Source organism: Leuciscus leuciscus (assembly GCF_965113295.1).
Source record: "Leuciscus leuciscus genome assembly, chromosome: 5".
Classification (NCBI taxonomy): Eukaryota; Metazoa; Chordata; class Actinopteri; order Cypriniformes; family Leuciscidae; genus Leuciscus; species Leuciscus leuciscus.
This window is the reverse complement of record NC_138729.1, coordinates 44,746,627-44,772,780: the sequence shown is the minus strand read 5'-3', so window position 1 is coordinate 44,772,780 and position 26,154 is coordinate 44,746,627. Positions and strand designations below refer to the sequence as shown.

General features: G+C 36.8%; 1 long non-coding RNA gene across 1 annotated transcript in view; it reads right to left on the bottom strand.

Moving 5' to 3' along the window:
- LOC309499259 overlaps window positions 1-21,803 on the bottom strand; it is a 75,406-nt gene extending 53,603 nt beyond the window's left edge. The window contains exon 1 of the long non-coding RNA XR_014206180.1: window positions 21,090-21,803. This is a non-coding gene — a long non-coding RNA (uncharacterized lncRNA). The remainder of the gene's footprint in view (window positions 1-21,089) is intronic.
- Between the last annotated feature and the right edge of the window lie 4,351 nt (window positions 21,804-26,154).

Sequence of the window (26,154 nt, the reverse complement as noted above, 5' to 3'; positions counted from 1 at the left end):
ATTTAGATATCAAACATATTTATTCTGTTTATTCAACGCATATTCAAAACATTTCTTTGCTGAATACCAGAAATAAAAAATCAGCAGCCTAAAGAACACTTACACAAGGAATTTTTGCCTATGGTTTTAACAAAAAATACCACCGCAAAAACTAATATAAATATCAAACATTATTAAAGACAAGTAAACAGTCAGAAATAAAATAAGAACAAATAAGTAGCAATAGCAAAATTACTACAACTGAAAGATACAAATGAAACAAACAGTGTTTTAGGTTTTTTTCAGGTATTTGGGTACAGAAATTTAAAGGGGTGGTATAATGCCCTTTTCATTTCATTTCATTTCATTTTCATTTTATTGTCCACAATGTGGAAATTTGCCTCAAAAAAACAACAATCAAACAAACAACAGCAAAAACAACAAGAACCACAAAACTAACACACAGACATCTTCAGGGCAAAATGCAGCACAGCAGTAGCAATTACGTTACAATACATCAACGGGACGTGTTGTTCAGCGTCCGAATTGCATTAGGAATAAAGGAATTTTTTAAAATATTACGGTTTGCCCTAGGTACTCTGTAACGTCTGGCAGAGGGAAGTTCAAAAAAATTAAGTAAGTTCAAACTCCCTATTGAGTGGATGAGAGGGATCGTTTGTTATTTTAAAAGCTTTTTTCCTGAGAACTTCCTCGTACGTGGAACTTAATTGTTTCTGACTTGTCCCTTGATTTTTGAGGCGAGGTTTACTATTCTCTGCAGCTTGCTTCTCCCTTTTACGTTTAAATTACCATACCACATCGCCATGTTAAAGGTTAGAATACTCTCTATAAGATTCTTATAAACTATTTCCATAATGTGCTTGCTCACTCTAAAGGAGTTGAGCTTGCGCAGCAGATGGAGACGTTGGTTACAGGTTTTAAAAATGTAGTCTGTGTTTTCACCAAAATTTAGATTAGAATCAATATATGTACCGAGGTATTAGTACTTTTCTACTACCTCTACAATTTGTCCCCTAATTATAAGGGGCTGCACAGGGTCCTTTTCATAAAAAACAAGTTCCTTTGTTTTTGTTACATTTATCTCTAAGGAACTTTCATCGCACCATTTCTGGAGAGATGACACATGTGCTCTATATACTTCCTCTCCAACTATGTCCCCCCTCTTTAATAAAGCCACCAGGGCCATATCATCTGCATACTTGAACAGACGAAAATTTTCCAGATCTAATTGGAATTCGTTTGTATAAATGGAGAAGAGTAATGGAGATAGAATAGTCCCTTGCGGGGCGCCAGTATTAAGCACAAGGATGTCAGACCGAGTATTATTAACCAGAACCTGTTGAGGGCGGTCAGAGAGGAAGTCCCTTACAAGGTGGATAATGCCACCATTTACTCCTATATCGATAAGTCTCTGCAGCAAGGTGTGGATCTGCATGCTGTTAAAGACAGATGTAAAATCGATAAACAGGGCCCTAGCAAGGTGGGAGGGGGCTTGAAGGTGCTTTGCCAGAGTGTGAAACATACTGACAGTTGCGTCATCGGTTCCCCTCATACTTTTATAAGCAAACTGGAGAAGATCTAAGTGATGCTGTAATATGTTTGCTTATAACTCTCTCAAAACATTTTCCTAAGATGGAAGTAAGGGCAATGGGCCTGAAATCTTTTAGTTCAGTGGCTCCAGGTTTTTTTCGGAATAGGCACAATATAGGACATTTTCCATAATTTGGGCATTGTTAAGGAATTAAGCAAGTACTGAAATAACTCCAGCACAATACCTTTTAGTTCATGGACATTTTCTTTTAAAATTCTCCCTCTCAGGCCATCTGGCCCCGGGGCTGAGTTGGGCTTAATACTAGACAGGCTAGCTATAATATCATGTTCATTCAGTGTAATAGGGACATATCCCGAAATGGACCTACACACACTATCACGTTCAACACTAAAATCATTTTTATCAAAACGACTGAAAAATACATTTAGATCATTTGCAAAAGATGGAGAGGAGTGTGACGGGGGAGGGGTACGGTTTTGCTTAGTTTCCCGACCCATCATCACATTTAAACCTTCCCATGCTTTCTTGGCATTTCCTGAGAAATAATGACATTCAACTTTATCCTTATATTCTATTTTTGCTTTACTCAGTTTCGATCTTAGTTCGCTTCTTTTTTTCTTGAGTAACTCAATATTACCATTTTTAAAGGCATGTTTTTTCTCACGAATACATTCCTTAAGATCACTAGACGTCCATAAATTGTTATTAGGAAATATTCTAACCATTTTAGTTCGAGTAATTTTACTTTCATTAAACAACAGATAGGATGTAAAAATATCAATTAATTCATGAGGTGTGTCACATGAGTTAAGAAATAACCAGTCAGTAGTCTCCAGCTCGCATTTCATCTCCTCCATACAGTCCTCAGTCCAGATCTTAATTTCCTTAATCACAGTCTAATGATACAAGATGTAAACTAAATCTCTGATTTCCCCAGAGTCGTTTATGTTCAAACTGGAGTCAGACAAAGATGGAGAGACTCAAGAAGAAGTGACAACATGTAGACAACATTTCTGAATGGTTAGTTGATGAATTTATGTAGCGTATGTGTAGTTATCTTCTAGTCATTGATTAGCAATTCTGTCTTGATAATCTATAAACCGTGTTCCGGGGGCGGGGTGTATGTAAATATTGGGGTTGGTGATGTCACTAACCCGGGACGAATGTTGTGTAGTCTCTACCAGCTGTTTGTTGTAGTCCTTAAAAAGCGATTTCTGTAAAAGAAAATATCTCCCTTTGCTTTGAACTTTGAGCATTGTAACTTTGCAGATGTTGTTAATGGTTAAACAGCAACATTACACACTAACTAAAGTTAGAAAAGTGAAATCATAATCAACCACCCCTTTAAATCAGTGTAATCTAATGTAAAATAACACTGCAAAGTCTTCACTTTGTAAATAAAATATAGATCTAGTTATTAAAGATACAAAAGTTTTTCAGTCAAGATCAGTGAATGATTTTCTCTTTGAATTGAGTCCTCTTTGGCCTCTTATTGCGCTTGAATGGTTTAAAATCACATTAAAAATGTGCACACAGGAATCGATAAACGGAATTAAAATGTTAATTTTATAACACGTAGCTGATTCCTAACCTCGATTTTCGATTCTCAACCTTAGTTCATAGTTATCTGATCTTTAATAACATTTTTAAAATGTTAGCACAAAAACGGTATTTTTACATCATTCATGGCATTTCAATCCGTGTATCATTCGTTCAGTCGTTTTTTGAATTAATATTGAATATAGAAAAATAAGAAAACGGTTCCTTTTTCGTTTTTTCATTTTTTACAAAAAAACGAAAAACAAGAATTCAGCTGGATTTCTCGTTTTTCGTTCTCAGTTAGAAAAATGAATAAACAGCTTGAATATTCGATTTCTACACGTGGGCGGGAATTAAACGCCCATTTCCTCTGATTTGTCAGCCGAAGATCAAACTGTTCCGTCATCAGTTCTGCACAGCAGAATAAGAGTCCTCCGTTGTGCGGATTCCTAACGCATTTATTGCAACTACATTTAATCTTTTTCTCATCAAATAACCAGACTAACGAATGTCTCGACACAACCCGTACCGGGGAATAGACTAGACGGGGCTTTCTTCTGTGTAGACCAGGAGTTCTCAAGTGCCAGGGGGTCCGTGAAATAATTTGCTATTTTCCGGATTGTAAAGTCAAGTCACAGGGTTTTTTTTTTTAACAAGCACGCTGTGATTAATCTTAATGTTGACCTTCAAAAATATATAGGCGCGCCAAGAAGGCTATTGGCTGTAGGCTATTTTGGTTGATTTTTGGTGTGCGCCAGAAAGAATATAATAATCATTTATAATAATTATTATTCTTATATAATAATTTCAAAGGCATATGATATGTTGTAGTCATTTTGAAAGTACACAAATAGACATATAATGTTACTGTTTCGAATGAGAGTATTAAACGACAGTAGCTATTAAATCCCCTGTTGAGCAACACATCCAAGTGATGTCGGGTGTCGCAGCCTGTTCGTTATTAAAATAAAACAGTCAACCAAACATATAAAACGTTATTCTGCTTAATTGGTCTGTTGACATTCCAAACTAATTTCCCTTGCTGTGGAGATGCTGATTTACGTGTAGTATTGGGACTCGAATGAAGTACGAAGCCTTCTTTACATTATTAATTAGCATCCAAATGTTACATTGCAAATATGGATAGGCTACTGGACGAATGAGAGATGCCCGAAACCAACGTCTGCTCCTGTACAGTTTCAGTTTCTCGTTAAAATACGCATATTATGTTATTAATAGTGTTTATAATGTTAATGTTGTATTTTATTTACCGGTCTTTTACACTATTTATGAATATGCTTTTTTTACAACGATGTGACGCGCGCGTTTCCCTCTCAACATGACCCGGCGCGCCACGCACAAGCGCGCATCCTAGAGATATAAATTATAATACATTTTAATGAAACACAAGGCCTACATCATAAAACTTCTCCAGTTGTTAGATAGGCTAGTCAGTCTGAATGACAGTTTATACGTTAACGTTAATATAGGCCAATTATATAGTCAATGCATTATTCTTTTCTTTTTGTATTAGTGTTAAAAATATTTAATTTACAACTAATTATATTGATTTATATCTTAATTTATATATATATATATATATATATATATATATATATATATATATATATATATATATATATATATATATATATTAATTACTGGGCGAGTGCGACAATATAGGCTAACAGCCGGCTGATGCAAATCGTAGGTGAATTTATATATACACAGAAGAAAGCCCTATCTAGTCTATTCCCCGGTACGGGTTGTGTCAAGACATTCGTTAGTCTGGTGGTTTGATGAGAAAAAGATTAAATGTAGTTGCAATAAATACGTTAAGAATCCGCACAACGGAGGACTCTTATTCTGCTGTGCAGAACTGATGACGGAACAGTTTGATCTTCGGCTGACAAATCAGAGGAAAGGGGCGTTTAATTCCCGCCCACGTGTAGAAATCGAATATTCAAGCTGTTTATTCATTTTTCTAACTGAGAACGAAAAACGAGAAATCCAGCTGAATTCTTGTTTTTCGTTTTTTTTTTAAAAAATGAAAAAACGAAAAAGGGACCGTTTTCTCATTTTTCTATATTCAATATTAATTCAAAAAACGACTGAACGAATGATACACGGATTCATTTCTTTCCCAGGAAACGATTAGACGTTCATCTTTTTCACCCTGTGTAACGCGGCCCACTAGGGGGCCTCAGTGATCCTCCCAGGTGGCCGCGAAATAACTTAAAATTAATTGAAATGTAATTAATTTAATGTAATAAAATGTAATAAATCTAATTAATTAATTTTATTATCAATATGTTAAATAAAAAAACCAGGTAAAATAAATAAATAAAATAAAAGCACCACCTCTCTCGTACGTATTCTGTGATTGGTTCGGAGCCTACAGACTGAACGGCGGCTCAACAGACAAAAACACCCAACCATCTCCCAGTTGGATAAAGAAAACCAGTGTCCCTGATAAAGTTTTAATGGATGACGATTGTAATGAAGGTTAAGACGATTAGGTGACATACAGGAGGAGTCGTAGTTGTTCAAAATGGATGCCTACTGTGGGTGTTTTATAACGGATGCTTTAGAGAAGTTTGTGAGGATCAGTGGTGTTTATGTACACGGCATCAGACGCTCCATAGACACGATTGCTTGTTCTGACAAAGGAACTGTTCACTGATGACATCGACCCACCTTCAGATTGGTGAGTTTCCACACATTCAAAAAGTTTATATTTTTTATTTTTCATTTGTATTTTGGTGTTTAATAATTCTGTATTTATCCGTAGCCTATAGTAGTATAGCTATATTCAGTCCTTTGGCATCTTCCTGTGGTCTTGTTTGGTATGGCAGGTTGACTTATGCTTATTTGTTGAATAGCCTAACTGTATAACTGAGCAAAGTACTTTAAAGTTGTAAAGAATGTCTGCAAACTATGTTTGCAAAAAAGAACACTTGCGTTATTGATTCGGAGAGGAGGGGTGCCTTGGAGTAAAAAAGGTTGAGAACCACTGATCTAACATTTTTTAAACTTTACTACTACTTGTTTTAAAAAAAAAAAATTCCCAAAATGTTTGTAAAATGATAATATCATTCACGTTTTTGCTAACCCTTGCATAAACAAGATTTTTTTTTTTTCATTTAAAAAACTGGATGATTTGAAAGTTCTGTGAACATTCAGAAATAATGTTTCCATAACGTAATGGGAACATTATCAAAACGTTCTTAGAACATATTTTATCAGCTGGGTGGCAGCATATCCTGATTTCTGGCATCAGTTTGCACATTGCATGTTTTCATTTGTCAAATAAAACTGATTTAAATGAAAGCAATACATGAGAAACAAGCATACTTCATTCAAGCATGAGCATAGTATGTAATCACACTGAAGAATGTTCAACAGACAGGCCTATTCTCACAATCAGTTATCTGGCCGTTGCCATGACGTCTACAATCTAATCTACTAATTATCCAATGTACTGCACACTGACAGCGCTTGTGTCATCTAACTAGTGAATCACGTTGCTGAGGGCAATGGGTAAACAAGCCTTTAGCGCCATTAGGCCTGTCACGATGACAAATTTTGCTGGACGATAAATTGTCCAAGAAATTATTGCGATAAACGATAATATTGTCGTTCGAGACCATTTTCATCTAATATAATGATAATGGCATAATAATGCAGGTACACCTTTTCAAAGATCTATAAACTTTTATTTCTAAAGAATATTAAACATTGAAAACAGAAAACATTTTAAATATCCACAAAAAAATGAACAAAACAACCAAAAACAATAAAAGCAATGGACTCTCAGTGTCTGTTGACAAAACAATTCACTTGAATAAATACCAAAAACAATAAATAAAATGGATGTAAACAAAATTGCACTTCAAAAAATATTAAACATTAGGCTCAGACATAAATAGTGATACATTCCATAACAGGCAAAACTGCCGGTTAGGACCTTTGTAAACAAATAAAAAAAGCCTCAACAGGCCATATCACACCATTTTGCACTGTCCTCCTGTTACTTTGTCGACTAAACAAACGACCGAGTGATTGTGTAACTTACTGTCTTAGATCGACTACAAAATTATACTGGTGTTCAAGGACAAGCATTAAGCTGGTTCAAATCATCTGACCGCTACCATTTAAATGGAGAAAAATCGATCATAACTCCAGTAAACTATGGAGTGCCGCAGGGATCTGTATTAGGCCCTCTGTTATTCTCAATATATATGATGCCACTTGGAAATATTATAAGGAAACATGGAATTAGTTTCCATTGTTATGCTGATGACACTCAAATATATATTTCATCACGGCCGGATGAAAACGCTAAATTTTCCAAATTGACAGAGTGTGTTAAAGATATAAAAGATTGGATGCCACGTAATTTTCTTTTATTAAATCCAGACAAGACAGAGGTAATACTTATCGGTTCAAAAAACCGCCCACAAAACCTCGCACAATACAACTTTAACATCATAGGATGTCCTGTTACTTTATCCTCTACAGTAAAATACCTGGGTGTTATACTCGATTGCAACTTGTCTTTTGAAAATCATATTTCATATGTTACAAAAACAGCCTTTTTCCACCTTAGAAACATTGCTAAGCTACGTAATATGCTATCAGTTTCTGATGCAGAAAAGTTAGTTCATGCATTCATGGGGATATTTTGGGGATATTTAATTTAATTTTATCAATCAATAAATTCCACTTGAAACAAACCTTGTTGTATTATTTAAATTTAATACTGTGAAGCTGCTTTGATACAATCTGTATTGTGAAAAGCGCTATACAAATATACTTGACTTGACTTGACTGTTGGGAAGACGGAGACGCAATTTATTGCGAGTATATGCTACGCACTGAAACTACTTGGTTAGGATTAGGGGTGAGGAGTGCGTGCATATTACACGCCATAAAGTGCGTATCATATGCACGCAAAAACTATTTTTGGCGTATAAATGGCACGAGAAATAACATTCGTGGTATAGATACGCATTTTCATGAGATCGGGCTCCCTCCAACTCACAACTAGCGTCTCGTCTCTCTCCCGGCAGTCGCCGCAAGCAGTCCTGCCGGCGCTTTCCCATACAAAGACCATGTGACTGACAAGCGCTGCGGCGCCGCCTCCCCACACAAAGACCATGCAACTGACAAGAGGGTTCACTCCTCCTCAGGGCTGGACTGGGACAAAAAATCGGCCCAGGCATTTTGGCCCAGACTGGCCCACTATATGATCATAAACACCACCCATCTTTGCACGCCCTTAATTATATGCATACCAGCTCCCATTCCTTAAAACCACTAATGCCATGTAATGAGTGAGTATAGGAACGAGTGAAAATTTGACATTTATTCATTAATACAGTTGAACTATACTCCACAGTGATGAATCCTAAAACAAGCTATAAGTTGCAATGGCATAGCAATACCAGTGTTTCTCACAGTATTTTTGGTAAAACTGTGGTGGGTGGACCTTGGTTCTTCTAGGGGGGTCCGGGGGCATGCCCCCCGTGAGAAAATTTTGTGCATTTTAATGTTAAATTCATCAATCTGGTGCACTTTGAGAGTTCAAAATTAAAGGGCACCTATTATGCCCCTTTTTACAAGATGTAATATTGGTCTTGGGTGTCCCCAGAATGCATTTGTGAAGTTTCAGCACAAAATACCCCACAGTTAATTTATTATAACCATTTGAAAATGACATTTTTGGGGCCTGTTTTAAAAAGAGCTGTTTTGGAGTGTACCACCTTAAATGTTAATGAGCTGCATATCCCCGCCCTGCTGCTGGACCCAGATGATGAAGAGACACGAATGAGAATGGACTAAACGTCTCGGAATGGTTATTTGATACATTTATGTACTTACAAAGTTTTAATCGCGTCCCCTTTGCAATTATGGATGTGCAACACACACACACACACACACTCACACACACGAACTGTGATAACGTTCGCGCAATTTTATTAAACTACACACACACACACACACACACACACACACACACACACACACACACACACACACACACACACACACACACACACACACACACACACACACACACACAAATACTGTGATAACGTTTGCTAAGTACAAACGATTTATTTATTTTTTTCTTAAGGGGAGGGAGATAGACGTTTATATACTGTCTATGGAGATAGAGCAGACCTTAATTTATTTACATTTGTAATTGCTGCAAAAATGATAGCCTACGTGACATAAAACTGTCTGACGTTGTTTGTTGAGACATCTATGACGACGACAATAAATAGCTTTAGACGCATTTGTTGTTGAACTGGCTGACATCGATTGAAATGACTATTTGCTCAAAAATCATAAAATACACTTACTTCTGGAGGTGACGTTGAATCGCGAACTGTAGGCAATGATCCACACTTGATTAACTTTGACCCTTGTTCACTAAACAGTCAGTCAGAAAATGAAGGAAGTTTAAGTGGCGCCGTTTCTTCATAAATAAAATCCATCCGCTGCGTTTTCAGTGGCTCTGATGTCAGTGAAGACTACTATGTCCATTCTTAAATTCCACAACAGAACACCTAAGTTACACTTCTTATGAGACATTACACACCGGCTGTCGTTGAAACAATGGAGGATGCAGATCACCGAGGGCGGGGTCTATGCCAAAACCAGACTGTCAATCAAACCGCGTCGGTGGGGCTTAGCGCATTTCTACGTCACAGTGAGGGAAATCTAGAACAGGGCGTTCTGAGACAGTGCTTGTGATTTATTGAGATAGTAAAAAAACTACTGGGTGGATTTTTATCATTCTAGGGTGGTTTTGCTCACACACTGCCAACACACATTTATGTTCAAACACCATGTAAAAGTGAATTTTGCATAATAGGTGCCCTTTAAAAGCTCCAACCCATATTCAGTGTGCAAATTAAATGAAAAATTCAAACCTCTTTTAGTTACAGTGTCTATTTACATTACACCTACTACATAATAATAGTTATAATATTAATCCAATGACAGTAATAGCCATATTTTGTAAAACAAATGCACAAAAAAATAAAGGAAACTTTCATAATTAGTTTTGTTCCAATTTCTATACTTGAAAGAGATAAACACATGATCTTTTATTTTGATGCAAACTGCATCAAGCTTTTATTTTGGCGGAAAACATGGTTTACAAACGCCTCTCATTAAATTTCTAGTGAATTGCGGTAATCGTAATTATAAACTGTCTATGTAATCGTCAACTATGCAATGTGGAAATAATCTGTAACTGGGTTATGGGTTCCTACACTCGATCATGACATAGCTTAAGTGTTTTGAAAGTAGTTCTGCTTACCGCAGGCTCTACACTTTCTCATCTCTCTCCTGATCCTCCTCACTATCATCATCATCACTGGAGCTGATGAAGGGCAGAAAACATATATTTTGACAGTTTACAGTGTCTGCTTTAAGGGCCTGGTTCTATTTTTTCACGCTATTTCTCTGCACAATCCTTGCGTTTCTTCATCTCGCAGACTATTTTGACAGATACAACTGGCACTGCTGCACGCTCGCTCACTCGTTTAAAGTTGTGATTGGGCCAGCCCAGTGTCAACCAAGAAAAGAAAACGTGTTTCATGGGCTGGTCTGACAGAAAAAAAAAAACTAACACTGACTTTTTTTGACCACTGCATTACACCGGCACAAACCCAGCGCCACCAATTAAGCAAAACAAAACAAAACGAATGGGCCGCCGATGTACACATTTTATGGGCCGTAAAAAAAAAAAAATACAAAAAAAATAATAAAAATGATGTATGAGATGTATCGGCCCAAAAAGCACGTCGGCCCACCGGGCAAATGCCCGGTATGCCCGATGGCCAGTCCAGCCCTGCTCCTCCTATACGCTAAGGAACCGAGAGTGGTCATCCAGTCTCTTTGGTAGAGAGAGAGAGAGAGAGAGAGAGACGAATTATCGCGGCCGAAAAAATTATCGAGCTCATTTTTTTTTATCGTGCGATTAATTGATTTATTGACTATCGCGACAGGCCTAAGCGCCATGTTTGTCCTCATCCAAGTGTGCAATAATCGCATAGTCTGCATTCACAACCTTGCAACTATGTTATTGAACTTTAATACATAAAGTAATACATCCTTTCCATTCAACTTTTGGCCCGCAACAATAGAACAATGACAAACAAATGAAAAATAGTTAAGCTTTTAACAGTAATACCGATTTTTAAATCAGGAGATGACAAAATGTCTTGTAATTATAGACCTATCAGTCTCCTCCCAGTTTTGTCTAAAGTTCTAGAGAAGATTGTCTCAGAACAACTCATGCACTATCTTGAGACAAACAAGTATCTGAGTCCTCTGCAATTTGGATTCAGGAACAACCATTCCACAGAATCCGCAATCTGTCTATTAACTGAAAATATTAAACAATCACTTGACAAGGGAAATGTAGTTGGTGCAGTATTTCTAGATTTAAAAAAAGCATTCAATACAGTAAATCACAACACATTAATTTCAAAATTAGCCAAGTTTAATTTATCCAAACAAACTGGTTCGATTCATATTTAAAAGGCCGTGAACAGTGTGTTGTGATTAATAGTGTGAGATCCACTTTTCTTCAAATTAAAACTGGTATTCCACAGGGCACGGTCTTGGGACCCATACTCTTCAGTCTCTACATTAATGACTTGCCAGATGAAGTATGTCCAGATATAGGTCTACAGATGTATGCAGATGACACAGTGGTGTATGCATCTGGTGATACCTGTATTTCTGTGTCTGACAAACTAAATGCTAATTTAGAAAGAATATCATCTTGGCTGGCCTCATCTTGTTTAACTTTAAACACCAAAAAAACAAACTCGGTCTGCTTTTCTATTCAGAAATTACCTGCAACACAACTCTTGAACATAAAAATGAATGGGGAACTTATTGAACAAGTACCTGAAGTGAAGTATCTCGGAATAAATATAGATTATCAGTTGAATTTTAAAAGTCATATCAAGAAAATATGTAAAACCATTAGGGCCAACTTGAGCTGCTTTATGATGATAAGAAACTGCCTGACTCTTGACTGTGCTTTTATTTTTTTAAATTCTATGTTTCTCTCACACATATCTTATGGCTTAACCATATGGTCCCAAGCTCATCAATCATCAGTTAAAACTATAGAGTGTCTTTACAACCGAGCCTTGAAAGTTTTGGACAAGAAGAGAATAAGGTACCATCATTGCCAAATTCTTAGTAAATATAAGATTTTGGGCCCTATCTTGCACCCAGCGCAAGTGACTTTGTACACCGACGCATGTATCATTCCTATTTTGCACCCGCGCAAAGCGGACTTTTCCCTCCACAGAAGCACGTCGGTTAACTAAGAAATACACTTGCGCTCCCGGGGGCGGTTCAGCGCAAAGAGGAGGCGTGTTCCGGCGCAAACGTTCCTTCATGCTATTTTGCAGGTTTAGAAAACAATTGCGCCACTAACCAGGAAAAAATAGTTTAAAGTCAGTGGCGCGTTGCGCATGTTATTCATAGGCTACTTTAAGGGCGCATGCTTGGCCATAATCAATGTAGCGTGTGCACAACGCGCACTTTGATTCTCTCATCTACACAGAAGCAGCAGTTTTCATTTTTGCAAATCATTCATTATTACGATAGATAGATAGATAGATAGATAGATAGATAGATGGATAGATAAACAATTTATTATAAAAGCATACATCTAGCTTACACATTTACCCAAATTAACCGAAGTTAATTTGGGTGGGTTTCTCCATTTCAATGTAACTTCTCTCTTTTACGGCCGTGACGAGAGCGTTGCTCTCCTTGGCTGTGAACCGCTGCTGGCGCGCGCCTGGCAAATCCGCCGTTACAATAGCAATCCGCTATGGAAAAAGCGCATCTGCTCTTAAAGGGAATGTGAGATGACGCTCTGATTGGTTTATTTCACGTTACGCCCAAACCACACCTATGAATAATGAAGCTACTTCAGACCAACCCATTTTAGATTTGCGCCTGGCGCAAGAGTCATTTATCCCGCCGGGAAAATAGCAACAGCGCCGAGACCCGCCCACAAAGTTACTTGCGCTTTGCGCTTTGACACTTGCGTTTCAGATCGTTAAAATAGGGCCCTTTAAGTTTTGTTAATTTTATTTCTTTGCATCTTGTTAAACTGGTCTTCAAATGCTTAAATGACGCCGCTCCACCACCACTTTGCAAAGTAATAAGACAGCAAAGTACTAGATCCACTCGATCAGCGTAAAAAGGCAATTGTAATATCCCTTTTCGTAAAACATAATTTGCCCAGGCTGCCGTTTCAGTGAAAGGGGCAAAATTATGGAATTCTCTGCCAGACCATCTGAAATGTATCCCGACATTAGCCACCTTTAAAAAACACACCAAATTGTGGTTAATGCAGGAACAATGTTGTTCTCATATTTAGTCTTTAGACTTTGCCCGCTCTGTATACTTTTAGTCCTTCTTTATTTTCTTCCATTGCATTTTATTTTTATTCCTTTTTTTTTTTGTTCTTTTAATAATGTTGATGTTAAGTGTCGTAAATTAGCTTTAGCTAAAAACACTATGATGCATGCATCAGATGACTGTTAAAGTTTATCTATGTTATTTGTATCTGTCCCTATCTAAATAAACTTAATAATAATAATAACACTTTTTACATGTCACAGTTTCTTTTCATGACCATTGGTAAAAAAATTTTTTTTAAATCCGTTGCCATAAAAACTCCCACTATTTCAGTAAAAAATTATTTCAGTGCTCCAGATGTTCTTTTGTATACTTTCCTTATGTGGGCTTCAAGGTTGCACGTAGTCTACATGCCAACTTTGTAGGTCATGCATTCTGCTTCACACGGATCCCGACCGTGACGAAAACACAGGAATTTTCTCTGTAAATCATCTGTGAATTTACATTTGGGCTTTTTTTAACGCTGTTCAGGGGCCTATACCATGAAGCCGGTTTAGGTGGCTAGCCAGGTATGTTTCAGTTTAGTTTGCGCCAACCCTGGGTTTTAGGCACTATGAAAGTGGTTTGGCTTTTAGCAGTGTTCATCGCCATAGTAACTTATGCTCCAGAGCTTACATGGTCCGGGGCAGGTTATGTTCCAGGTAAGAGGTTGCAAACCAAACTTGGACCAGTCAGTTGTGAGCATAGGATAAAGTCACTCCACCTGTTTCTACTCCAAATTAAAGATCGCCACATAGTAAATTATTTTTAAAGACAAAATCGTCTGGCTGTTAGTAATGCTTATTTAGAATAATAATTTTGTATGATTTAGATATTATTTATGTAATTATTATACCCTTAATCAATCACACGTACAATTTTAGTTCATCAATTATTATTACGCAGAGTTTAAATGAATAAATATATGAAGGAAATATAAATACGCTTTAGAATCAAAAGATAAAGCTATAAAATGACTACATGTGAGCTTAAATGTTCAATTCTCTCTATACCTTCATCAAATGTAAACTAACTTCACAACTTTTACTTGCACTGATATACAGTAGCGAGACTTTTTCTTTTAGTTGTCCTCTTTCATAGACAGCTATTTTCTTCTTGCTGTGTAAGCAAGTTTAATTTTTTTTAAATTCTTAATATTTTAGTACTTTTATTTAATAAGTGAATTGCGCTGCTTATCTCGCGAGAAATGAATCGCAGTTTCACTCTTTCTCAGCATGTGATTGGCTGTTCGCTACTGATGTCACACCTAAACTCCTAAACTCAGGATCAAAGCCTGAGTTGACAGAGAAAGTTGATGATCAGCATCATGGTACCAACACAGCCTGGTTGGATTGGTTTGGTTTTGTCAACTCGAAACTAATCCTGCAACCTTGAGTTTGTTCAACTACCATCATGGTACAGGCCCCAGGAGCCATGTGCCACTGTTGACAAGCAAGCGCTGCTGAGGGTAATGATTGAGATGCAGTTTGACCAATGTTTGCGTTACGTACATGACCGACCGACCAATGGTGCCGTGCGAGAAAGCGGGACCTAAAGGAACGCAATAACGCACATCAACCCGATCACTTGTTTATCGTTCATGTAAACAGTACATTCAGATTCAACAATCTGAATGAAATCAGTCCGATTGAAACAAAAGGTGTGAATTGTAAACATAATGAATGGTCCTTCCGAACTTTAATATAACATAATTTGAAATCACGAAATTTCGGTTATTATTAATATAATATAATATTAATCAATTATATTATTATTGATAATTATAATAAATAATTAATATAATATCATTATTATTTATAATTAATTATATTATATAATTAATTTGTTATATAATTATTATTATTATTAATCAGCTTAAATGTAATTACAACATGGTGTGAACACCGTTTAAATGTTAAGGCTTTTTTTTAAACTTTCAGGCAAGGCATTGCAAAGCCAAAACACAAGAGTTTGTCCTGACAAACATTCCTTTTTTGTAGTTTTAATAAAACGGATGCTTTTTTCTTTTTGTTATAAAGGTTTACAATATCTATAGTTTTGTTTACATCTTTGAATCTTATTTGCTGAAATAAAATGTCATATGAGAGTTTGTTTACCACTTTCAGGGCTGATAAGAGATAAGCTTATGCTCTGTGAAGTCTATTTTATTGGAATCGTGAGCTTATTTGATCACAAAACCCTGGAGACCCCATTATTTATATTCTTTGTCTGTAGAAAATGTCTGAGAAATTGCAGTGACGCTTCAAACATCATATTGGAGAATGAGTTTGAGAGAAATCTTTCCAAAAATATGCTAACCAGCCACATTGTCAGTGATTATAAATCATTTACTTCAGTTGTTTTTCAGCAATACAGTGACATGTAAAATCACACTTTCATAGCCACAAATTGCTTCTGCACCTTCACATGTGAGATTCAAACACATTTTCAGTGTTTCACCTTTTCTGTTTAAAGAACTGTGATTGCATATGCCAGAGGATCCGTGACCTCTTTTCACTGACGGTGTTTTCAGTTGTGTTTGGTGCTTTTATTTTAGAGGACTGGAGAACAAAACAAAGGACTTCAGCCAAACCAAATGCTTCTATCTCCTAATGGTACTCTTTCAGGATCAGTGTGTGATCGACACAGGACGTTTTTAGAAAGGTAAATACTGTGCACAAAGCTTCCTTCATCTCAGCAATTACAGGTTGTGTCTGGGAGAAAAATATTTTGTTAACAAACTGTAGGTTTTGCAGCACACTGCCTACTGTGACGCTGCAAAGCAGTGAATGGAGGCCAGCTGGGATTGAGCTCACAGGAACATGTTTTGGTGAAACTTTGCAATATTTTCGTGAGACAAGACATTCCTTATATTACATAGCGCCTATCTTACATTGCAATGTCTACCATTTTAAGAATAAATTGCATTACATTAGCAAAAACATTGACAGTGAGGAATTACATGCTGTTCCACAAAAAAATACAATTCTGTAAGATTTGTAAGTGTTTTTGAAAGTCTCGTTTATGCTCACCAAGGCTGCAAAAAATAAAAATAAATTAATATTGTAAAACAGTAATATTGTAAAATGTGAGTACAATTTAAAATAACTTTTCTATTTGAATATATGTTCAAATGTAATTTATTCTTGTGATGGCAATGAATTCAATCTTCAGTGATTTCATGAGAAAAAAAGTCTAAAAGTTTATATCTCGCAATTCTGACTTTAAAATCTGCAATTCTGACTTTTTTTATTGCAATTGCGATTTTATATCACACGATTCTGACTTTATAATTCGCGATTTTGACTTATTTTTTCAGAATTGTGAGATATAAACTCGCAAGATTTATGGATAAGCTGTTTGATTTATAATTATTAGATTATTTTCAAATTTCACTTACCCTGCTGTGCGTGAACATAGCTGTTCCTCAATTTGTGTGTTTCCCATTTGAATGGTCAGCGTACGAGGCGGCTGCTGCTTGCGCTGGGACCTACACAGTATAGGCTTTAGCTTCAATTTTGATTAAATTATTCTCTAATCGGTTTCATATTATGTCGTGGATATATCCCTCGAATGCATACTGCAGTCCCTTTTGTCTTGCTTTCTCAGATATTTCACCTGTTCGCAAAAAATGACTAATGATCTCCTTGGGAATGTCTGACACCGGTGCATACATACTGTAATAGACGTGCCAGGCGCGAAAGCTTGTCAGGCGTAGCAACAGTAACTAAGGAGGGCGGGTCATTCGCATGTCATGAGAGAGAGAGAGAGAGAGAGAGAGAGAGAGAGAGAGAGAGAGAGAGAGAGAGAGAGACAAACAAACATGGAATAAAATGATGACAGAAATGTCCTTTTTGGGTGAACTGTCCTTTTAAGACATAGCGATGTAAGGCACACTGGTAAATGCCAATGCAATGTTTACATGCATCTTTATTGCATTGACAGAACTGATCACCTAATTTTGGATTCATAAAGGACATTTTTGGAATTCAGTGTGCTTTCTGATTTAGGTTTAGGACCTCTAAAAACATTTCTTGAAATCATTAAATTGATGTCAGGCAAAAGCATTTAATTTCAGTAGTAGCACATGAGTGGTCGATATTTCTCTCCCTTAGTGAAGCTGATGTGTAGGCCCTACAGTAAATGCTTCATGGCACATTATTGCACATAATGATTTTTGTTAAGAGGGATAGGCTGCCATGAGCAGACTACAATAAATGTATACCTGCTGATACAATCTATTAAAGTGCAAGTGAGAGGTTCATACCTCCATTAGCTGATTGAGCCATCTCCATGAGAAATGCAGCCATGTAGATCAGATAATTAAGAGAGTTTAATGACCAGGAAAGATGTTCTTTGGTAACCTTCTATTTCAACATTACTGTGTTTGGTATGCAGACAATCTTAGCTCTCCTTTCACTTCCCGTGAGCTGTCCTCTTGATAATTACTCTCCTTCTGCAATGTGCTTATTAACATTTTCTGATGAATGCCTTTCTGAAAGAGATAAAAGCTCATCGGTTTCCGTAATCAGAGGAATGAGAACACTGTCTTGTTGGCAGGGCAATGTTGATGTGAAAGTGGAGGTTTATATCAAAATAAAGCTATTATATAAAGGACAGTTTCCTCTTTGCACTGTATGCTGTAGGGAACAAAGCTTCTCAGCTATGTGAATTGGCTATATGAAAGTGTCAACTTATAGGGAGTTTTTCATGGCCACTGTCACATGGATCTGACATTGGATTCTGACATAAACCTGATTTTCATTTTCAACGTTGGGTTTGGTTTTCTAAATGCGAATTTTGTCACTTTTTTGCACACTAGCTTATAGATAACAGTAAGGCTAACATATTCATACTAAAAGCCAAAAAACTTTAAATAGGGCAATATTTGAGGGAACAGCCATTTGGGTGTCCGAAACCATTGTGGACGTTATTGAGTGCACTTATTCAATCTCACATTCAATCCCACTGGAACTGTGTTCTAGAAATAAATGTGATATTGATATGAGGGTATGCAGGCATAGATTCAGAGGCATACGGTACTCTAAGTATTACATACAACAATGCAACAATAATAAAACAATGCATTGACATTTACTTTTTACTTTTGATACTTAAGTATTTTTAAAAACGAGTACTTCTGTACTTTTACTTAAGTAAAAATAGGTCTTTACAACTTTTACTTGTAACGGAGTAATATTTGACCAGTAGTATCTGTACTTTCACTCAAGTAAGGAAGTTGTGTACTTCGTCCACCTCTGAGCACCTCACAAGGTCAAACTACATTTTTTTTCTTCAGTTTTTACTATCCTGAGTTTGTCATTTTCTAGAAATGTATTTAAATTGTTAAAGCATAAAATAAAAAATAAAAACTACATCAGAACGGGTTACAGAATGGGTACATTGAGCCTAAATAAAAAAAAATCGTTAAAGCCAATGTTGGTTTGCAGTTTATTGTAAACATATACCTCTCATAATAATAATAATAATAATAATATAGACACAGTATGATTTGTATGGAAGAAAAATAATGTCAAATGTTTTTTTTAAATAAAAAGCCTGTTGAATTGCACTACTTGAAAAAAATAGGCATTACATTAACCATGCTTGCATTTTAATGCATTGTATTTTTAGGGCTTGCATTTTTATGGGCTGAAATTCAACATGGTTGAATATTTAAGCTGTGAATATTTCAATTAAAAATATTTCAAACACATTTTCATTATTAAAAATTCAATAATCCATATTCACCTTTCATATTTCACTTCCAAAATATTCAAACTGTTTAAAAATACAACCTATAATATTCAACAGGCATTTTTCGGCTTCCACAAATTCAGTGGTTCAAATTCAACAGTAAATTCAACAGACATCCAGGAACTGCAGGAAAAGCAGTAGATTGCCGAGCATACTCTTCATCTGCTGTTAGTCGACCTCACCAGCAGGGGGTGCAAAAGCGCGTGTTGTTGACGAAGACCAGCAACAGTTAGAAGAACAAGCCATTCATTCATAAAATGAAAATGATTATCTGTGTCAGTATATATATGTGGAAAAGATGATAAAGACACAAAAGGTGTGTTTATGTTTCATTCAATAACTTCATTGTTACTGTTACGAACTTTTAGAGTCTAGGGAATGTATCGTAACATTTACATATTAACGTATGTGAAATGGGGTGGAAGAACATGACAGGCAATCTTTTGAAAGAGAGAAGTTACTGGATTTTTATTCACACATAAAGCCAAAGCCACTAGATCCAGTAACAACAATAATAATAATAATAATAATAATGATGATGATGTGTACTATGTACAATGTAATAATATAAACAAACAATAAATAATTAGGAAATGAACGAAAGCGGTGGCAAAAAAAAAAAACAGAATATAACAAAACAATCCTTAATCTAAACCTAATCTAACCAAAGCAAAATGTAGAAAATAGACCAAAATCTTCAGTGCATCCGGCACCTTAACTAAGCTATCTAACAAAACAGAAGATACATTAAGTGGCGCTCACTTCTTACCTAGTGTGTCTAGACAATCATCTGCTACGTGTGCAGTGTATATCGCAATATAATAACCTGTGTTCTCTTCCCACTATAACAGCTGTTAACCGATGTCTCAGAGCAAACGAAAAGGTAGACAACACATCACAAAGAACAAAGCACATAGCACACAACTCAATTCGCGGGCAAAGACAAGAACTCGATTCACTACAGAAAACTCATTGCGCTACAAAGAGCTCAGTTCGCTACAGAAAACTCATTCCGCTACAAAGAGCTCAGTCCACTAAAGAAAACTCATTCCGCTACAAAGAGCTCAGTTCGCGATCGAGAGAGAAAGCATGAATGAACACTCCATCCTTTTGAACCAACTGGACGGCCTCCGATTGGCTCCCAAGCGCCGCCTTAATGATGACTGACGTCCGACTCGGCCAATCACAGCAACCTGCGAGCAGAGAGAGTGGGCTAGAGACAGAGAAGAGATAATGAGCACAACAGCCAACACGTGTGAAGTACACTAACGTGCACAGATCAATGAAAACAAAACACAAAACACGCGTGGAACGTAACAGTTACTTTCCCCGTGTAGCCTACATGTCATCAGCTTTCTCTACAATGAACAGGATTATAATCGGTTTCCCTCAATACCTCATACTAAAGGATTCCCTTTCCGTCGGGACAAAACGCTTAACGTAGCTTTATGGACTAATGCAGTGATATAAAAGGCCAAACTCGCACCTTATTGGAGATGTAGGCTGTAGGCTACAGGCAAGCAGATGGACTCAGAATATGAACTTAAACGTACACTATGGACTTTTTTCTCCACTAGGGGTCGCTAACATATTTACAATAACAAAGGCGTAGTTTGATGACGCAACATTTGCTAAGAATTATGGATCTTGTCGTCAACGTCAAGCCGACCGATCTAATAATGTTTATGGATGACTGAATACATCGATGCTTTTATCATGACTGTGATATGAAGCAGTTCGGGATTGCTAAGAGACAGCTATCAGCTCCACACGCGACGCTAGCTCCCACGGATATAAAAGGAATGGACATCTCATTCTACCGAACTACACGCAAGTGCAGAATTACAACTCACAGGTCAGTTTATTAGACAAATTAAACTTGTGAGGTAACGCAGCGTTGTTTCACTTGGTCTACCATTACACTATCACACTAAACTGCATTTGAATGTGTTGAAATGTATGTGTTAGTTTGGCTGTATGAGACTAGCAGTAAGCTAGATCAACATTAGAATAACATACAGATCATATTCTGACATTGTATCATTGTTGAACTATATAACATTGATTAGTTTTATGTAAATGTGCTCACCTGTTTAATAAAGTACATGTAGAAGCGGTCGAAGTCTCGGACGTGGAGCTCTCGTTTATATACTGTCTTTGGGAGCTCTAGGCATCTTGAAAACACAGCGCTGATATTGATTCTCAGTTTAGTTCTCCTTTTTTATCCAAAGTCTGCTTGCCATGGTCCATAATGTTTGAACGAAATAACAACAGCGTGCAGATAGACATTGCAAACTACAGTGGTCCACGTCTGTCGTCTTGGTTACTATCAGAGGGCTCTGGTTCATAGCTCTGGTTACCATGGCAGTACAAGCGGAAACCAGGGACAACGCGGATATGACGCCATTGACTGCGACAAAACGGAAATAAAGAAACGTGCCGTGTCTAAAAATTAAATTAAAATTTCTCCTGGTTTGAAAGTTGTTGGAAACAGTCGGGATAATGTAAGTTCCACACAAAAATATATATATAACATAGATATAGTGATTTTTGCTATTTTTAAAGCAAAAAAATTACATATTGTGCCTTTAACGCGCAAAGTTTCATGCAGAGCGTTTCGTGATATACTGCCACAAAATCAACACTTGATCAATTAATACTAACACTTTATTTTCTCTTCTCTCTCTCTCTCTCTCTCTCTCTCTCTCTCTCTCTCTCTCTCTATCTATCTCTCTCTCTCTATATATATGTATAGTATACAGTATAGTAAGCTATGCCTACGTGTATTGCATTAGTTTAAACTGGGAAGAGTCATAGCACTTGCATATTGTTGTCCTCCTATTGTTAGTTGAACTGTAAATCGCTTTGGATAAAAGCGTCTGTTAAATGACTAAATGTAGCCTAAATTAAAATTGGCTTGACATTGGACATTCGCATATTTAGGGACCATCTCCAAAGTTGCATACAACATTATACACGTTTCTAACTTCAATAGCAAACTTTAATTTATTTGAATCAAAAATCCAAAGGGTGCGCATTATGCCTGACACTACATGAACACTTTACAGTTGGTTTTATGACTGTAAGTCGTTCTATTCAAATGCTATCGAAGTTAGAAACGTGTATACCAAAGTCGTATACACTTTAGAGACGGTCCCTAAATGTGCGAATGTCCAACGTCAAGACAACTTTATGCCAGTCTATCACTGGGAAACGCTCAGCATTAAACTTTGCGCGTTATTCTGTATTAGTATCACTGCATTAGTTATATTAGCTACGTTAAGAGTTTTATATTTCCAGCAGGGGAATCCTTAAGTATTGAGGGAAACCCTAATAGCCTGCATGCAGCACATCGCCACAATATAAAGTTAAGGCAACTAAACAACCAAGAGAAATATATGTCAACCTCAAAAATGTAACATTGGCTCTATATATCTGCATCGGGAAATAATATTATAATCTCGTTCACGGTAGAGAAAGATGCATGTAGGCTACACAGGAAAAGTAACCGTGAAGACACTGAATTTAACATAAAACAGCCATCATAATAATCACAAATACACTTACATTGCTGTAAATGAGTTTTATGAATGAATGGCTTGTTCTAACTGTTGCTGGTCTTCGTCAACAACACGCGCTTTTGCACCCCCTGCTGGTGAGGTCGACTAACAGCAGATGGAGAGTATGCTCGGCAATCTACTGCTTTTCCTGCAGTTCCTGGATGTCTATGTTGAATTTACTGTCGAATTTGAACCACTGAATTTGTGGAAGCGAATTTGCAAAGCGAAATAAAATGGACCGAAAAATGCCTGTTGAATATTATAGGCTGTATTTTTAAACAGTTTGAATATTTTGGAAGTGAAATATGAAAGGTGAATATGGATTATTGAATTTTTAATAATGTAAATGTGTTTGAAATGTTTTTAATTGAAATATTCACAGCTTAAATATTCAACCATGTTGAATTTCAGCCCATAAAAATGCAAGCCCTAAAAATACAATGCATTAAAATGCAAGCATGGTTAATGTAATGCCTATTTTTTTTTCAAGTAGTGCAATTCAACAGGCTTTTTATTTCAAAAACATTTGACATTATTTTTCTTCCATAGATTTGGTCCACTGGTGGCAAGTTGAAATAGAACCCATGTGCAGTTTATTGATATAATCCAAGGTCAACAAGACAATGACTGAAGACAGTGACAGCTAACACACACATTCTACCTTCCTTCTCTCCACTCTGAGACAGAAGTCTCAAAACTCAACTTTTCCAATCACCCTACTACCTGTCCTCTTGATCCTATCCCCTCTCATCTCCTTCAATCCATTTCTTCTTTAGTTGTACCCGCACTCACTCATATCATCAACACCGCTCTTCACACTGGTACTTTTCCCACAACATTTAAGCAGGCTTTATAAGACTAACCTAACCACAGGCGAAGCACTGCTACTTGGGCGCAGATATATCAGATATCTTGGGAGCAGAGATAGCGGATTTAAGGTGTTGCGTGATATCTCTGCGCGCAAGTAGCAGTGCCTCGCCTGTGCTTCATCCCAATATAGTCCCAAGTCAATATCTGCTTACAAGAAGTAATTAGGTTTTTAATTTTTTTTTATCACTTTTACTCACGAGTCATGTTATCCGGCAACAAAGGATTCCATTCATTATGCTAAGCTAAGCTAGCGTTGCCAGACAATGCATGCACTGAGACAAAAATGCGTTTGCCCACCTATCTAAATGTAGGTATGTTTGATCAAATGGAATATAATTATCTCCTGTAATGCTAGTAAAATAATCCAAATGATGATACATCTTGTGTTTAGAAGGGTATTTTACTGGTTTGATGCCTGCAGACAAACAGCTCATAATCGGATACCTGGTGGATAGTGAATGGTTGAGTGAGATCTGAACATAGATGATACACTTGCTCATTTCTTGAATCTGTATTCACCATGATTCATTGAGCTTAAAATGTAGCAACTTGCCCCCATGATACAAGAAAGCACTCGACCATTTTCTATCATTAGATCATGAGCAATTATCTAGATCTCTGTTCATGATGAGCTGGAGGCTTTGTGTGTGTGTGTGTGTGTGTGTGTGTGTGTGTGTGTGTGTGTGTGTGTGTGTGTGTGTGTGTGTGTGTGTGTGTGTGTGTGTGTGTGTGTGTGTGTGTGTGTGTGTGTGTGTGTGTGTGTGTGTGTGTGTGTGTGTGTGTGTGTGTGTGTGTGTGTGTGTGTGTGTGTGTGTGTGTGTGTGTGTGTGTGTGTGTTTAAACAAGAATAGATAGAATCAGAAATAAAAAGCCTGAGTTGCTTTTTTCCCTCCAAACAGAATAGCAGGAAAAAAAACAAAACATTTTAAAGTAAAGTCAAGTCAAGTCAAGTTTATTTGTATAGCGCTTTTCACAATACAGATTGTATCAAAGCAGCTTCACAGTATTAAATTAAAATAATACAACAAAGTTTGTTACAAGAGGAATTTATTGATTGATAAAATTTGATTAAATATCCCCCAAATATCCCCAACTGAGCAAGCCAAAGGCAACAGTGGCAAGGAACCGAAAAACTCCATCAGGTGACCTAATGGTGTCCTAAAACTCCATCAGGTGACCTAATGGAGAAAAAAAAACCTTGGGAGAACCCAGGCTCAGTCGGGGGCCAGTTCTCCTCTGGCATTTATGAGCTAGAGGACGGATTGTAGTTTGATCTGTAGGATTATATGAATGCCTGGCTGAAGAGATGCGACTTTAATCTAGTTTTAAACTGGGAGAGCGAGTCTGAGCAACGAACAGTATCAGGAAGACTATTCCAGAGTTTTGGAGCCAAATGTGAAAATGCTCTCCTTCCTTTGGTGGTTCTGGATATCCTAGGTATGACCAAAAGCCTTGAATTTAGTGATCTTAAAGAGCGCGATGGATTATAGGGTGATAGAAGATCCGTTAAATAGACTGGAGCTAAGCCGTTTAGGGCTTTATAAGTCAGTAGCAATACCTTGTAATTAATACGGAACTTTATAGGTAACCAATGCAGTGATGATAAAATCGGTGTTATATGATCATATTTTCTTGATCTCGTAAGAACTCTAGCGGCGGCATTTTGGACTAACTGTAGCTTGTTTATTGAGGATGCAGGACAACCAGCTAATAAAGCATTACAGTAATCCAGTCTCGAGGTCATGAATGCATGAACTAACTTTTCTGCATCAGAAACTGATAGCATATTACGTAGCTTAGCAATGTTTCTAAGGTGGAAAAAGGCTGTTTTTGTAACATATGAAATATGATTTTCAAAAGACAGGTTGCAATCGAGTATAACACCCTGGTCTTTTACTGTAGAGGATAAAGTAACAGGACATCCTATGATGTTAAAGTTGTATTGTGTGAGGTTTTGTGGGCGGTTTTTTGAACCGATAAGTATTACCTCTGTCTTGTCTGGATCTAATAAAAGAAAATTACGCGTCATCCAATCTTTTATATCTTTAACACACGCTGTCAATTTGAAAAATTTTGCGTTTTCATCCGGCCGTGATGAAATATATATTTGAGTGTCATCAGCATAACAATGGAAACTAATTCCATGTTTCCTTATAATATTTCCAAGTGGCATCATATATATGGAAAATAACAGAGGGCCTAATACAGATCCCTGCGGCACTCCATAGTTTACTGGAGTTATGATCGATTTTTCTCCATTTAAATAGACAAAATGGTAGCGGTCAGATAGGTATGATTTGAAGCTTAGTGCTTGTCCTTGAACACCAGTATAATTTTGTAGTCGATCTAAGAGTAATGTATGATCTATAGTATCGAACGCAGCACTAAGATCAAGTAAAACTAGTATTGAGATACAGCCTTGGT